We start from the raw sequence: 18,661 nt of genomic DNA, 5'->3' as shown, positions 1-18,661 counted from the left end.
GGAACAAACACTGCTTTAATTCTTCTGTTGTGTGGAATTTTAATCAGCTTTTACAGCGGTGTTAAAGGGGGCGGCATTTCGTGCAAACATCCAAGAGCGGCATATTGCGTTGCTACGCCACTGCCTAGGCTATGCCATTTTTTAAAATTATAGAATGTTCAATTTTTTGAGTTTAGGGGGGCCCGACGAAATGTTTAAATTTGCGTGCTCAGGTCGATTTTGCATAAAATATTGTTTTTTATATGAATATTAGTTTGGTATTTTGAATGGGCCCCCTCATGGGTATGCCCTTTTTTAGAACAACAATATTTTCATTTTTTTGCGTTCAGGAGGCCAACAAAATGTTTAAATTTGCGTGTTAAGGTCTTCTTATATGAAGTTGGTATTTCTTATATTGAAGTTGGCATTTCTCAATGTCATGAACAAATAGCAATGCATTCATCCTAAGTTTGCTGCCCTAGTCTCTGCAGATTTCAAGGTCAGAAATGGTATTGTATGTTAATGTAAAGCTATAAGCACACATATGCAATGCTATGTCAGCCATGTCGGATAGTATTGCTATTTTTATCTTCCAAATGGCTAATTTTACCCACTTGTTGCCGTGGTTATACAATCAGGTGTTGCCAATTAGGAAAGGTTAGGGTTTTGATCTTTGCCCAGGACTAAAAAAATATCCAAAATACAAGTTTTTGTTTTTCAACAGCTATAAACTTTTCCTCAAATTATGGCAGAATTCCATATCTGACAACGCTATTGAGGCTATATTTACACTATGTAGTGTTTTAGCATTTTACAGCATTTTATCTTTGTGTAGCCTACAACTAGTGTGTATCTGTGAATTTAAAGTTATATTTACAATAGTGCATTGTTTGTGAAATAATGGAGTGTTAATACTTTAACCTAATTTATCCTTTGTAAGAACGTGCACCGCAAATTTTGCTTGTGGTACTGGTTGGTGAGATATCACGCGACATGTCGCGCTGGTGGGCCCGGCAGCAACATCTGCACCGGGGCCCGGCAGGGCTCTTGGAGGCCCTGGGTACCGGTAATGTTTTTTGCATCAGCTACTGCAGTCAGTGAGGTACAGGATGCTGAAGAAATGATCAAACTTTTTGAAAATGTGGATGACTAAAAATTGGAGTAGTACAACTATTTGTCTTACTGAACATTTATTTATTGTGAATTTGAGTTATTCTTTTCAACATTATGTTCAAATGAAAAAGGCTAAGCAGGGTTTATTGCTAAGAACCAAGTTATCGTAGTTGTACACCAAACTGTAAGCAGTAAGCAGGCATGATGATTCTCCTCAGCCGCAGTCTACAACTCACACAGCAAAAAGTTTAATTCAAAAGTCAAAACTAACCTTAATGGCTCGCTTATACACTCATAGGCTACATCTAGTCAGTTTTAAAAATTTTGGTTAAACACACACTGAACCTTGCTAGCTAGACGCTTTACCATAAAGGTAATTTTGAACCAAAATCTTTGCTGTGAGCCCATATAGGCCTACCAAGCTCTTGTTTTTGCATATAGTTATATTACATATAAATTAACTAACGGTACCACACCAACATAAGCATGTATTAAAAACAGAGAGAGACTGTTCACCAGGCATTTTATAATAAAAGTAATTTGCGTTCTTCTGGTGACTATTTACTAGGTTACCTCCTGATGTTAAAGATGATAACTAGCTTTTGTATTTCCGACGTTTCGTCAGTCAGCACGACTGACTTTATCAAGGTGGCTAAAACAGGTTAACACAACCTGTTCAGCAACGATGGCACAACACAAAAACGTACTGATAAAATGAATAAAGTAAGCAGCAAGAATCAGAATTAAAACACGCAACAAGATACCTAGAGGTTAACCCTTAGAAGGTTGGGCTCTCTGGAGTCTTGCTCAGTTTGGGGGAGGGCTGTCGATTCTTCTTATGCTTTAGGAGTGATATCTCTGTTATTTTTTAAAGCACGGTTTCAAAACTTGGGATTCACTTTGTAAAATTATTCACGCTGAGCATATCCGAAAATTAAAACTATGTGAGTTTTAGAACTGCTCATATACGTTGAGATGTTGAGGTGACTTATGACGTTTGGGTTATTTGGTATTTTTTGGTAGAGTAATGAAAAACATGCATTGCAATGTTGTGATGAAATTTTTTTTACATAATCTCAATTTGAATCATTTGATTAACGAATCATTTGATTAACGAGGCCAAATTAATTACTTTCATCCAGCTGGTGGGAAAATTTTGTTCAATAGAATAAGAAATATTTCAGAGGATGTGCTGAGAAATGCCTTATATCTCTCAATTTATAACCTTTATTCGCTCAAAATTTCAGCTCAATAGAGGTGAATAAAAGTTAGGAAAAGTCAAGAAGTCTCATAGTCGCAGCCTCAGTGGTTTTAGAGATACAAATGTTGATACAAAAAAGTTGAATTGACAGCCCCCCCCCCAACCTTCAAAGGGTTAAACTGAATGCAGTGAATGCCTAAAACCAGTAGGCTGCTTTCCAACAGAGTAAATTTATCTATCTATTGGGCCACCGTCAAGAAACATTGAAAAGTCATCAGACAAGACAGAAACCAAGGGAATTGGCAATAACAATGATAGAGAAGACGCACTGAGAATGGAAAAGGTGAAGTTAAAGTTTAACTTCACCTTTACCTTTTCCATTCTCAGTGCGTCTTCTCTATCATTGTTATTGCCAATTCCCTTGGTTTCTGTCTTGTCTGATGACTTTTCAATGTTTCTTGACGGTGGCCCAATAGATAGATAAATTTACTCTGTTGGAAAGCAGCCTACTGGTTTTAGGCATTCACTGCATTCAGTTTAACCTCTAGGTATCTTGTTGCGTGTTTTAATTCTGATTCTTGCTGCTTACTTTATTCATTTTATCAGTACGTTTTTGTGTTGTGCCATCGTTGCTGAACAGGTTGTGTTAACCTGTTTTAGCCACCTTGATAAAGTCAGTCGTGCTGACTGACGAAACGTCGGAAATACAAAAGCTAGTTATCATCTTTAACATCAGGAGGTAACCTAGTAAATAGTCACCAGAAGAACGCAAATTACTTTTATTATAAGCATGTATATTGTATAATTATATACGTGTTACTGTTACTATTTGTAGCTTTCTGAGGCTTCTGTGTAATGATTTAAAACGGTGATGAAAGCACACGCAGGTTTTTTCAACCGCTTTACTACATATTTTCTGGACCTGGTTTTTTTTTGCCTCATTTGGCTTTTTTTTAGCACACAATCTAAGTTTATTGGAAATTTGTCGCTGGCATCCCTGATGCTAGGTGCTCAGAACCCGAGTGTAGCAAGCACTGACGACTATAGGGAACTATCCACACGTATTGAGAATATATTTTTAACTCTTTTTATGACGTGACCGTGTTGTCATACCACTTCTACTCATTGTTGTATGCACGAAAGAACACAATCGGTACCGTTTCTAGTTTAGTATGACATGGCCTGGTATCGAACCCAGACTTACCAGAAGCTGAAATAGCGACATGTAATAGTCTACAAACGAATCAAATTCTCAGTTTTGTGGTACAACAACAGCCAAGGTAAAAACAAAGAAGTTTTCACTGGTATCTGCACAACTCAAATAGCAAATCAGTCCTTTATACATTGATAAACGTTTATAGACGTTGAAACAATATAAAAAGGAACTGATTTGCTGGCTGGGAAAGGTTCAACTATTGTGATAAATCCGGGCAAAAAAGATCTAAAACTGGCCGATTTCATTTCAATCAAGCATAATTTTACTCATTGGAAAAAATTTAACTAAACAATTCTTTAGAGCACTAAATGGTTCATATGTGATGTGACCATTGCAAGTACTGCAACATTTCTGCTTGCTGTGTTGCTCTACGCTTTAAAACTTGAAGTAAAGTTTTACTGTCATTTTTTTACTATCTTTGTTTTTGAAGTGAAGACTAAACGGAGCATTCCAGTATTAAAACTTTAAGCAAACCAAAATTATCTACTGTATTTTCAAGTAAAATTATTATACCACAGGAGCATTACAGCAGTGCTTCCCAACCTTTTTCAGTTTGCGATCCACTTTTAATGCAAGTTTTATTAGACCCACAATGAGATATGACATCTTTATTCTGGCATCTTCACTACTGGCGTACGTTTTTAACTTAAATGTTTTTAACCTTTCGTAAACATATAGACGATTATACCAAAACCTAACCAGTAGGCTACTGCCCCCACTACCCTATTTTGCTAACTATATCTACATTTGTAATATTGTGATTTCATTTAATATCAACTAGTGAGCTATGATTAATTCTATAGCGAAGCATAAGTTGGATAATAAGCTAGTGGTTCCGAATCTTTTTTGAGCGCTAGGCTATTGGCTATAATTAGAGTAAGCAATAATTCACTCTTGCTGTGATTTTCTGAAGGAAGTGACTTGGATGCCCACAAAACTGTTTATTGAAGCAATAATTGACCTTGATAAGAGGAGCAAAATAAATACGTATGATACAATAATCCAGTCGATGTTGGGATTAAAACAACTTGATAAAAAATAAAACGAAGTTCATTTACAAATTAATTTGCAACAGACACATTTTGGAACTTTTGGATCGTTCCTGCAGGACCCATTTTTCGACCCTTTGCGACCCATAGTTTGAGAACCACTTGACATAAGATGTCATTGTCATAAAAATCGTTGGCTACATAATATACTCTGACACTATTGTGTGTTTGAATATTCATTTCTCTCAGAGTGATAGCTTAGTTTATCACCCATATGTGTCAGCTCATTTACAGCCACAGCAGTTCGCGTTACATCTCGATGTCTTGTTTGAGAATAAACAAACTCTACTTTCTGTTTGCTGCTTGCACAGGTAAGCCCAAGAGATGAGCTTGATGCTTGCTCATTTGTATGTTTTTTTCTTCTCAAATTTAAGTTAACATTTTTTAACAAGGCTCGGTGAAAACATATTTTTTCGTGATCGGCCATTGGCAGCAGATAAACAAAAGTTACCATTTTGATAGAAAAAGTGACATTTGGTGATGGCATTATGATGGTGACCGATAATAATAATAATAATATTTATTTGCATCAGACAAAGCTGTCCATATCCAAAACAACGAAATACTACACAAACTGCAAATGCACAAAGTCATAGCTTTTGATTAGATATAAATATATAGTATACACCATTAGCTTCAATATTCTTCAACTTTGCATAACGGAACTTGACAATGCAAATTATTACAGGATAAAAATAACAATATTGGAAGTTGCCTGAACTTGAGGAAATTTCCATACCCTACTCCTAAGACAAGTTTATTTCAATTAAAAACAACCCATACGATGAAAGCACAACATCTGCAGACGTTGAATCGTTGTAAAAATGAGGCACTTTCCAGGCTGCAAAATCCGTCAACTGTAGTTCTTGAATCGCAATGACTTTTTAGTTATTTGTAGTTTTCAACCATTTTCAAGTTGGTTTTAAGGAAACAAGTTCCAAATCTCTGGACCCTGTCATGAATAAATCTTTTCAAGCAAAAAATAGTATACCAACGCAAAAGTCAAAGCTTCTTCATCGGTTTAACATCTACAGACGCCGAAGTGAAGTATTTTGTCAGCTGGAAATATAATTTGATCATTATAACTGATTAGCCTAATATTTGTATTTTTTTATCTGAAGTAGTCTACGTCTATGTTGGATAAGTCTATGTAAAGTAAAGCTTAAAGACGCTTGGAAGATTTTTTGCAGGCTTTACTTGATGTAAAAACATTTATGTAAATTAGAAAAATAACGTTAGCGACTCTATTTGGTTGCTTGGACAACACAACTGTAAAATTTTATTGATTTGTTTTTTTAGAAACCGTTTCCAAGCCTTTCCACCTGTTGCGAGCAAAACAAAAGCAAGCAGGAAGTAGGAACTAGGAAGTAGGCTACCAGTGATGGTAGTAGTCTGATATTCTCTAAAGCTTAATTGAATCTGTTTCACTTTTACCAGCACCATGGCCACCTGGAGATGCGGTCTGATTTGTCACATTTTGCAGATTTTGATTACAGCTATACTGTTAGTGTTTGACTGACATTTTCTGAGATGTTTTTACTTTTTGCTGTCTCCTAATGATCTAAAAGCTTTTTGTTGCCTTGGGGAAGCAGTAGCAAATGAGAAAAAGTAAGTTGAAAAACGCAAAATCAGATTGTTATTGAAAAATTAACAGTCTGACTAAAATCTTCGAAATCAAATTTCCTTTGTTTTTCAACATGTGAGGATGTTAAAAACTTATTGTGTCATCTGGGGAAAACTGTAACGAAAGCGTAAAAATATCATTTTTAGAAAACGTTATTCAAACATTCGCCCAAAGTTAGCAAAATCTAGAAATTTCTGCAAAATGTGACAAATCAGGCCGTATCTTTAGGACCTTAGGTAGTCATGCCAGCACATAGTTTAACTGGGAAAAAAATAAACTGTAATTTTAGAGTTTAAAACATTTTAATGTTTGCAGATCCATTTTATCGCAAGTGGTAGGCAAAACCAATAATGATTTTTTTTGTATTATTGAACCCATTTCCGGGCTCAATTTGCGTGAAAAAAGATGACATTAGAAGGTAGCAACACGCCAAGGTAATAGGCTACAGAAGGCTATGCAACTTTGGATACTTTAACGTTAGTTAAAAGTGAGAACTGAACATATGAATTTAGAAGGAAAACCAACGCAAAAATAAACGTCTCTAAAGACACAACAAAATGTATAGGAGATAGCTCTCCACAAAAACAAGTTTTATTTTAATAGCATTTTTAAAATGAATTGAGAAACGTAAGGGGCAGTAGGCTAGAAATAAAAGACAAAATATAACAAAAATGGGCGTGGTCACTGCAATCACCAACAAACCGATAATCCTGTTTTGAAATGTTAATGTCACGTCAAATAACAATTATCATACCATTTAAATTGTTTTGTAATGACGCTTGATTTTTTGCTTGATGTTAAAGAACCATTTTCTATGCTTTTGGTGTTTCATTAGCAGTTTGCTGTCAACTGAAAACGTTTCATATAAAGTCTATGACCAGGAAAACATACAAGCAGATTTCTCATAACACTTTGAAATTCAATCTAAACGTATAAAATTATAAAAAATTCATTAAAAAAATGACAATCTATACTGCAGGGGTCACCAAACTTTTTTCTCTGAGGGCCGGATTGCTGCAAGATTAACAGCTGCGGCCGGATGCAAATTGCGAAAAGATATACAACTATTTAGAATCTCCATTGACTTGAATTGAGCACAATAAATAACAAAGTCAGCGGTGGAATAGCAAAGTTGTGATGAAAATCGAAAGGTTGATGGAAAAGTTATCCTCTGCTGTGATACACTACAGGGCATCGTGCTCTTGAAAAAACCTTACATCTTTCCAAATTTGGCCTAGGCTGTCCCCATTTGTGGTGACCTAATGATAAAGGTGCAATGTGATGGTAGCTCAACAGCAAAGTCAGTCCTTTACAAAAAGTTTGTTAACTTTTTTCCTTAATAGTTGTAGTGTACCGGTAGCTGTTATTTCCGCAGCACGTGGCGGGCCGGATGAAATCAGTTCGCGGGCTGTAGTTTGGTGACCTCTGAACTACAGCAACAGACTGTAGAGTGTAGACTATAGATAACTTTACTTTCATCTGAGAATGTTGTTTTTTTAGTTTTTACGTTGTTTATCTTCAGCATCCAATAATGCTTTTTAACAACTGAGAATATGAGCTGATATTTGCACGCATAAATATTAACGCATAACTTCTTATTGGAAATAATGAAAATAACTACACGAATGAATGCGGTCAGTTTGAGTGGGGAAAAGGCCAAGTTCGGTGATAGTGGCAATTGACACTTTTTATAGCCTAATTCCATTCTAAAAGTTGTATTTTAACCCTAAAACACTTGCATTGTGTACCTCGGTGTTGACTGCGGTGTAAACTTCGAAGTAACGGTAAGTGGATGTATTGTACACAATTCAGTTCTGCAGGCTACAGCCCTAAGAAGGGCCGCATGCATTTCTCTCTATTGTAGAGCAGCGTTCATAATCATGAAAAAAAATCAAGGGGTATAGTCGAAGGGGCGCCACTCCGCAATCGAAGCATGCTTAAAAGTGTCTTGCCAAAGACGAAGTCACATGCTCTTGTGCGGTGTCGAACCGGTGCCCTTTCGAATGTCGAACCATTGCTCTCACCGCTCGGCTATGCATGTACACGCTAACAGATATAATGTAGCTTACAGTAAGTGTAAAAAGCAAAAAGAAATTTTATGCAGATAAATAGCCTACTGAGCTGTTTTTCATCTGGTTACTCATCAACAAACTGTAGCCTATCACATAACATACATTTATTGAAAGAGGTAGCGCACATTTTTCTTGTCACAGAGTAACGCGTAATCTATTTTTGTCTTTTGTTTACCAAGCCCTATACAACTTTCGTTTTGACAGAAAGCAGTATGCAATTCGCCTGTGATGAATTTTAATATTTCAGTGCTTAGGTTAGTGTAGTCTATTGCATTGTGATTCTGCACCAAAGTAACAGTGATAGGCCTACTCATTTCATTGTTTAAAATCTAAAATATGAAGTTACACTTTAATCTTTGTGTTGGATACGGGCAGAGTACGAAAAGGTAGTGAGTTACAGGTGTGAAAAACATTTTGCTGAGTACGAAAAATGGCAGACTTTAGTTCGAGTCCGGCTAACAGGATATCTTGAACATTAAGATAAAATGAAATTATGCTTTGTTATATCCATCGGTTGGAAATAAGTATTTTTCTAAAAATTTTCAAAATATTTAAATTGTGAACGCTTGCGAGCTTGAATATTTGGTAAACCGTCGCAGAACATAGCCCTGGTACACCCATTTTGGATTGTATCCTGCATTGATTTCTGGATTTAGAGAGTTTAGATGCTTTTCGTTTTTATCTCGAGTAGAAAACAAAATAGCTTTTATTTTGCAACGAGGCGAAAAGTTTCAGTAAAAAAGAAAGTTTGCTTAGAAACGAAACAGCAGGTTTCGAAGTATTGTTGTGTTTTGACAGCCTTGTGGATATAATCCGTGTCGTGTTTAACGTGTTACATTGCAGCCCATTTGCTTATCAACGTTGGAGCATCTTTTCAATTTAATGCACTGCGTACATTTAACTGAAGTGAAAGACCAACCTTGTTATTTCAGCGACCTAACTTTTAACTAACAATGAAATTACACATGCCAATCTGATGCAATTGTGCTGCAAAACAAAGATTCAGTGAAATAGCACAGCAATACGTTTTTCTGAGAATTTTTTGTTTTAAATATTGTAAAAAATACTTAAAATTTGTTGCCAATTCGGCTGTACATACACAAGCGCTAGTTCAGAAAAATCTGTTAATGTATTAATCGTATAGTAGCCTACATGTGCTAGTGAGTGTAGCTAACATAATTGCTCGCTGAATAAGTGCGTGCTTAGTCCAGTGCTGATTTCCAAAAAGAACTAACTCTTTCCACCAATGGTAGGCTACAGTAGCACATTCTAACTATTTATCACATTCTAGCTATAACGTAGCCGCTACGTTATAGCTAGAATGTGAAGTCGATTGATTGCCTAGGCTTAAATGCTACTACAAGAGTGCGACACACCCTAATAGAAATTAAAAGGATTAAATAGTTAAATCAAGAAAATGAAATATCTTCTAACAGATGTCAAACCCACAACAATGTTTGATGTGAACGACTCGGTTACATGTCTTGTAATACAAGCGAATTTATTTTCACACGATCAGTTCAATCATAAACAGAAAACAGCTAAAAATCGATTTCGATCAGCTAGCTCAGCTAGCTCATCTTCAGTTAAGCTTATTCAAATAGAATTTTTAGTTTCTATTTGAATAAGCTAAACAGAAGATGATCTAGCTGCTAACTGATCGAAATCGATTTTAGTTGTTTATGATTGAACTGACTCGTGTGAAAATAAATTCGTTTGTACTGGATAGAGGATTATTCAAACAATTACCCTGTATTTAAGAATTAATTTCCGTCCAAGCAAATGCTATAAAGCTCTTTAATGTTTTTGTTTATAACATACAGAGATGGAAACGACGTTTTTTCTCGCTTTTATGTTTATAACTTTGCACACTGTGACTGCTCAAACTTGGTATCAGCACAATTCCACTGAATATTACGTCAGCACCTCTTCTGCAAATGGCTTCGACAAAGCACAAGAAGTCTGTTCAAGTTTATCTGCCACTTTGGTTCTTATCCAAACCAACGACGTGCAAGATTTCATCAATTCAATTGCATCTTCTTCGTTTAGTAAGTATTTTTTACTGTAAACTAATAACGGGACACTTATTGCAACTGTAAGCTTAAAGCTGTAGACCTACAGAGTATATTGTAACTACGATTCTGCAAGTAGCTTCGACAAAGCAGAAGAAGCCTGTTCAAGTTTACTTGGCACTTTGGTTCTTATTCAAACCAACGACATACAAAATTTCATAAATTTAATTGTTTCGTCATCAAGTAAGTATAGCCTATTTTTAAAAATTATTTCAACAAAGTGTAGTGGTAAACTGATTGAAATAAACCAAATGTTCGCACCCAACTTGAAAGTCATGTGAGGTATGTTGTGTGACCTATGCATACGACGCACTGACGCAAAAGCACAGCAGGATAGAGCATATTAGGCTTTCTGAAAATGTAGTCTACCTGACTAAATAACCATGACGAATTGCAGTATCTGTATACAGGAATATTCTTGAAGAGCAGAACATAAAAACTAAACAAATGAGCATAAAAACTAAACAATAGTTATTTGATTTCCGAAAGGTTAATTTTTTGATCACGCAGTGAAGTATTTTGATTTAGTGGATTTTGTATCCATTTGTAAAATTGTTTTAGCTCTAAAAAATCACATAATGTGATTCACAGCACTAGCAGGATCGCATGCAGGTGTTAGCAAGCTACTTAACTTTGTGCTAGCAAAGTTTAATGAACAAAAATTTGACTTAAAAAAAAAAATGTAAACCTACTGTTCAGCATTGGAAAACTATCTTTCGGTTCGAGTTAGCGAACAACGCATATAATCTATCTACTTTTATGAATATTGAAGGCAGTTTACTTCATATTCCTTATACTTTATTTAAATTTAGCCTATGAGCAATTTGCTTTGGTCTAGCTTTGGTTTAACATTTTCTTGCTTCCCCTCTAAACAGTGCTGTATTCGAGGGTATACGGCGGTATACGCCGTATACTCTCTGCTTTTTCGAGCAACTAATGGTATACCCTCTAGTTTTCCAAAGAGAGTGCTATGCTATCCTTACTGATTCGTTATGTATGATGTTCTGCAAGAATTATCCATGTTAGCCATTGAACTTCAGTCTCGAAGTACAACTTTACCTAGAGCCGAACTTTTATTAAAAAGGACAATACGAATTATTGAGAGTTTCAAGGAAAATCTGGGAGAAAAAACACAGTTGGCTTTAGCAGCGAAGGATAATTTAATGTTCAGAAATATTCTTCTGATATAGAATTCTAAAATGGTGCCAATTAACGCGAATCAATTCATTCAGAGCATTGTTAGCAGAATGCAAATGAGACTTTGCACTAATGCCGACACTGACAAAGGTCAGCTACTGGTTTATATTGCTAACTTGCAACCTGAAAAAATGATAGAAGGAAATTTGCGTCATGGAGAAGCAGAGGTGAGAAGAATTTGTAAACGCTTTGACATTGAAGAAATACAGTCAACCAAGGATTAACAGACTTTAGTAAAAAAGTTGAAAATGTGCCCAATAATTTGAAGTCTCTCTTGACAGCTATTTGAACTTCACCTTGTTCGACAGGAGAATGTGAGCATGGTTTCAGTTTAAGGAACAATATTATCACAGGTTTAAGAGCATCTTTGCTCATTGATAACACAGGCCAACAAAAAAGATAAAAAATTTTGTGTCTGCAATGTAAGATGTGATTTGGGGTATATTGAGGCTGCTGATTTCAAAAATCACATCAGATTTTACCCATCACATCAGGTTTTTGAGATTTTTGCATGATATTTTTTCTCATAACATTGGCTTTTTGGCAGAATTTTCTCTTAGTGTTACCGTTTTATAAAGACCTTATGAGCCAATAGTGTTTGAAAATTTGTCATATTCATGGAAATGATTTTATTTTGTAACATTTGGAGATGTATGATGACACCATGACCATTGGAGTGACCGACCTACCTTCAGAAGGTACACTAGTCAGAAGCCTCCCTAGCTAGATGGTCAACTGGTCAAAAGAGTCACCTAGACCATCTGGCTAGTGGACCATCTGTCTATGGTAGACCATCCAACTTATATACCTTCTGAGAACTGTCCATAAACCACCCCTTACAGGCTGGGTTACATTCACTTTCTCCTGAATGCTTAGTACCATTCTACTTTTTGATATATAACATCGGTTTTATCTTTTTCGCTCAACGTGGCGATCCCTTTGCGGTCCTCTCGGTCCTCTTTTTTTTACCGTTTCGGTCACCACAGGTCCGATTTTTTTTGTTGCATTTTTGGGTAGTTTTATATGTGTAGATTACGTTTGTGAATTTTTTTTTTCGAAGTATTTTTTAATTTTAATTTTTTTAGCTTATGGGGTGCCAGGGGCACTTTTAGATCGGGGACCTCCGTGCAAAATTTTTTTTCGCGCCTATGGCGCGAACAACCACCTATACTTGTAAAGTAGCACTGTAGGCCTACAGAATTTTTCAGAAACTTCAAAGGCTGAAAGAAAGAAAAAATAACACAAAATCACATTTTTTCCACGTAGGGGAGCCCGGTGCACCTGCACCCTCTGCCCCGCCTAAATCCTGAGCATCAGCATCAAGCGTTTATCTTGCCATCCAAGTCTTAGAATATTTGTAGATGACGGTATGCTCTCACCTGTAAATTTTGCAATCGCAAACACTTTACTTCAGTGGGTAGCCCTCATTTGGTAGGTGTTTGGGAATTATAAGCTTTGAAGGCAATACGCCCTTTGAAACCAACTGGCTACCACAGTTTCACCAACTGTTTTCCAGTTCAAACTTAACTTCAATTTAACCTAAGTTTGGAGAATAACCCTAATAAATACCATCTAGAATGTACCAAAACCGATAACAAATTTTCTAACATTCGTAGGATGAAGGTGGACCTGTAAAAGCCGCTGTACACAAAAGTCATCCCAGGGATGTAGGTGGACCGCATTACATAATTTTGTTTATCATCCCAGGGATGTAGGTGGACCGCAAAGGGTTAAGCTTATGTGAAACTTGTCTATGACTCATTCTTATTTGAATTTTCATGTATTCAGATTTTTTCATATTAGCAAGGTATTAATTCTGTTTTTGGTGTGAATAAGTAGCAGAATGACATCTTCAAAAAAGTGTGAAAGTAACCTTGATGTTCTTTGTTACATATGTGGCAGTTATAGGCTACTGTTCCTAACCAAAGGCAAACCATAACACGTTTAGTGAAACAAGCATATCTTACATACTTGAAAATTCGCCTGGGTGATCAGGACAAATCATAGTCTCCACACATGCTGCATGTAAAGCTTGTGTGGAAAACCTAAGACGATAGATCAATGGAAATCCTAAATCCACTCACAACATTCACAAAAATCATGCAAGCGAAAGTTTGTCCAGAGTAACGTTTCCCAAATGTGCATGTGAATTTCTTTTTTTCTGTAGAATTGAACCTATTTTTAAATGTCTATTCTATTCAATTTCTTCAATTTTATTTTTCTTTGCTTGCGCAAACATAATAGTGAATGACATTACAAACACACAACTGTAGCACCAACAAAAGGAAAAGATGCCAAAACCAAAAGGTTTAAAATATGTATTGGGGATTTGCAAAGCCACCAAACCTACTTCTTAACACGAAAAAAATAACAGTGTAGCCTACTCTTGTAAAAAAAATGACGTTGAACGTTTAGTGTTAGCAGATAAACATTGAAGAATTAGGTTCAAGTTACCATACTTCAATGAAATTAAAAATAAAAAAAAAATAAAACAGGTCTTGAAATACCTCAATGTTTTCATTAATATTATGTTTGTATCTCTTGTGTAGACTTTAGACTTTATCGTGATGAATTTAGACTTTATCACAGACCTTGTTGACAAAAAAGAGTTCAAATTCCATGAAACGCCATTAGTCTACCAATATAGATCAGGAGTCGATTTTACCCATTTTTACCAAAACAGCATTCAGATATCATAAAATCCTGATGTGATACAAAAAATCTGATGTGATTTTTGAAGTCAGCACCCAAAATATACCCTAGAATGACATTTACTATGCTGACACAAAAAGTGTGTTGGCTTGTGTAATGTGAGCTGTTTGATGTTTATTAATTGCAATGGACCACCTGTGGCTCAATTTACCGCTAAAAATATGGAAAATCCTGGCTGCTAAACCACCGATCAGCTAAGGATACTAGATCTCAAATTTGTAAAGAGGATAAAGATGTAGATTCCTCTCAGCAGGCTGTTTGGAATGTATTCATAGAAAAATAAACAATTTGGTACCTCTCGTCCAATTTTGATGTTGATAATTCATGTTATGGTAGAATAAAGATTAGTATTTTGCATGTTGTGTATTATTTATCATTTGGCAAATCTGACAGTATACCCTGTCATTTTTTTTACGAATACAGCACTGCCTCTAAAGTAGGCCAAGTTAGTTCTTTTTAACCCTATGCAATAAGGTAATCAGTCGAAATTGTGACTTAGGAATTGTTGGGTTACTTCATAGCTTTGTGTTTGTGCTTTTAAAACCTTTGTCTTTGTTCCTTAATCTATCTAGAACCTTGGCCTGAGATTGTTTTAAAAGTCCAAAAACAAAAATACTGTCCATTCTTTGGAGTTTTACTGTTTTTTTAGCGATGTCTTGTGAGGAGAGAAATATGTGTCTCACTGGTACTTGGCCCGAATTATTCTTTCAACGGCCCTGTCTCTTTTGAAGATCTTTGAAATTTATGTCTGGCAATAATAATAATAATGATAACAATATTTATACAGCGCCACATCCACAGGCAAACTATGCTCCTGGGTGCTGTACATGACAATGGTGATAATTAATACGGTACTTTCAGTCATAATATTCAGTGAAATAGAACGTTTTCAAGCGAGTTTTGAATTCATTTAAATTTTCAGCTTCTTTTCCACAAATAGGCAAACAGTTCCAGCAACTGGCAGCAACAACTGGGAAGGTGCGATTTCCATATTGTGTCTTACATGAAGGGTTGCACAAGAGCAATTGATGTTGAGAACGCAAAGTTTTGGCAGGTTTATAATGAACAAGCAAAGTGTCCAGATAGTTCGGGGCAAAACCATGGAAAACTTTATAAATTAATAGACATATTTTGAAGCGAATACGATACAATACTGGAAGCCAATGCAGGGATTTTAGTATAGGAGTGATATGCTCATGTTTACGTGTTAAAGTAATTAGCCGAGCGGCAGCATTCTGAACTCTTTGAAGACGTAAAATAGTACAATGTGGAATGTTATTTAACAATGAATTTGAATAATCAAGCCTGGATGTTACAAGTGCATGAGTTAAAGTCAAGCATCAACATTTATGAACTGTCTGATGGAACCAATATTTCTAAGATGAAAAAAAGCAAGATTTAACAGTGGAACTGACAAAGTTTTCTAAACACAAATTTTGATTTAATGTTACACCAAGCAATTTAATTGAGTTAGAAGAAGAAAGATTGATATTACTCAGGGTAAGGGTTATGTCGTTAATCTTTGAAATAGACCGTTTCGGAGAAAATACAATAAACTCACATTTTTCTTGATTTAGCTTCAACATATTATAAGACATCCAATTTGAGATATCAACCATACATTTTTGGAATTTTGATTTAATACAACACAATGAATCTTCATCAGTAACATGCAAATACAGTTGTATATCATCAGCATATGAGTGGTATGAAAGCCCATGTAGCTTTATGATGTCAAAGAGAGGTTTTATGTAGAGGCAAAACAAGACAGGGCTGAGAACAGAACCCTGAGCAACTCAAGAAGAAAGAAATGTTGTAGAAGACATTGAGTTTTCAATTGCTACAGACTGAGTTCGGTCATAAAAATAAGAAGAGAACCAGTCAAGTGCCATTCCTGTAATGCCAAAATTTGATTTGAGACGATTTAGAAGAATTTTGTGATCAATGGTGTCAAAAGCAGCTGATAGATCAAGAGAAAGTAGAACAACGCTGTGATTACTATCAAGTGCAATAGCAATATCATTATGAATTTTTAGTAAAGCTGTTTCTGTGGAGTGATGTTTACGATAAGCAGATTGCTTGATATCAAATAAATTTTGCACGTTTAAGAAATTATTTAATTGTCTGCCAACTACTCTTTCCAATATTTTTGACACAAAAAATAGATTGGACACAAAACGATAGTTCTTGAACTCTTCTTTGTCTAGACTAGGCTTTTTTTAAGTGTGGACGAACAATGGCATGTTTGAGTTTAGGGGGGACAAGACCACTTGTCAAGGATTTGTTTACAATGGCAGTCAGAATAGACAGAAAAGATGATGAATGCTTTTTGAGGAGCCATGAGGGTACTGGATCTAGTTCACAAAATGCAGATGATAATGCAGTTAAAATGTTAAGAATTTCAGTCTTGTCTGTTTCAAGAAAACTAGAAAATGAAAAATCAACGTTATTATGTCTACAAGGATCTGCTGACTGAGTTCCTAGAGTTATATGGTCAAGACACAATGACATAATGATCATAATGAATGTATCATTCAGTGGCGTAGCCAGAACAAATTTTTGGGGGGCCAAATATTTGATGGATCGAAGAGAACGACAAAGTGTTTGATTAAAGACATCCCCACCTGATGTGCAGTGGCGTATCCTGGTGGGTTGAGCAAGGGAAGCAATAAAATTGGTGGGGGGTTAAAGCGTGCCGAAGGCACGCGTATTCTAGGGGGGTCCGGGGCATGCTCCCCCGGAAAATTTTTGCAAAATTACACTAAAATAATGGATTATAGCGCTTTCCAGAAACACTTTTAGGGTAATATTTGTATGAAATTTATTAGCAGATAAACAGCTATTAACTTATTAAAGGTAGCTCTTGCACACGAACGGGCAAAAACTGTGGCTAACATCAAAGAACACCAAAAGGTCAGCTACACAAAAACTCAAAAACTACACAAAAACCCAACAGAGTAAGCGATTCTGAAATTGCTTCCAGAGATTAGTTAAAAGAAGCGTAAATCGCGTAAACTTTGCCCGATTTACGATTTGCAAAATTTATTGGTGTCTTTCTGTGTGTCTAAAACAAGTTCTGGGGGGCGTTAATAGCCAGATGTCTTAGAAAACGATATAAATTTCTACAAATTTTATTATATTTTCAACAAAGGGCTCAACTTCGGAATCCAAACTTTGAAAATTTGGGGGGCCATGGCCCCTTTCGCCCCCCTGGCTACGCCTATGGTATCATTGCAATAATTCATTACATTCGCCAACGAAATTTCACTTATTTTTTAAACAAGAACGCAAGTACATCATTTTAGATGTATTTTTAAGATGATTTTGAATCTGCCTTTAGTTTTTCTCAAGCACATCACATTTTCAAAATATTGTCGAATTCGTGTTTTCAAAAACAAAAACATAAATAGTAACACACAGCTCTGATGCATGGCACTTAAAAATATTTAGCCTGTGACCTTCTTGTGTATACAGGGCCGTTGAAAGGATAATTTGGGCCCGATTCCAATGAGATTCTCGGGCCTAAAATCAAGACACTTCTAAAAAAAATGTAGCCTACTATATCCTAAGAATACCCGAAATTTTTGTCGATTTCCCGGGCCCATTGAAAAGTATTCGGGTCCCTAAAATCATCCAGAGCCTGGGTCCAAAAGTACTTGCTGGACCCCCAGTCAACGCTACTTTTTGTATACCTAACTGGGTCATCACAACATAGCATCCAGCAATAGTTCCTCATCATTCTATTTATCGCAAAACCTTGGTAACAAGATTCCATAGCTTGAATGTCTTTGTGAAACTGTTAATCTTGAATTCTCTATCACCAACTGCACCAAAGGTTTCTAGAAAGAAGTTCAAGTGGGAGGGTAAAATGCATTTTGAGGAAGCCTACCTGCGACAACCTCCCTACAAGCCTCAAGCAAATGTTCAACTCGTGGCTAAAAAGAAGACGATTTTGAATTTTCTAAAACATAATTTACGCAACCACTTGAATGCCTGTCAAGAATATAATTTCAACTTTTTCGACCTACTAAAGGAAATTTTTGATGTCAGCCACTTCGAGTACGATTTTCTGGCAAGCCAGTCTTTTCTGATACCATGTGCTGTGGTAGCATGATTGTTCCACAAACACAGAAACCAGTAGCATTTCGTAAATCCTCCTTGTATGCCCATCAGGATGCTAGTGATTCTAAAGTTTCGGCAGATGTTGAATTTTTAAGGATAACACTGAAAAGCTTCCAAAAGGATTTCAATACTTTCATAAATTACGTATCAAAACGTTTTCAAACTTCTCTCCGAAGACTCCACTCATCAATAACTCGTTGTTTACTCAAGTTTTGAAACAAGTCACTAATGTGGCAGCAGCAGAAAAAAAGTCCGCATACTGTGAATGATGCGGCTAGGTCCAAGTTTCACTTTCTGTTATGAT

This window comes from Aplidium turbinatum, chromosome 13, assembly GCF_918807975.1.
Source record: "Aplidium turbinatum chromosome 13, kaAplTurb1.1, whole genome shotgun sequence".
Lineage (NCBI taxonomy): Eukaryota > Metazoa > Chordata > Ascidiacea > Aplousobranchia > Polyclinidae > Aplidium > Aplidium turbinatum.
This window is presented reverse-complemented; position numbering follows the sequence as displayed.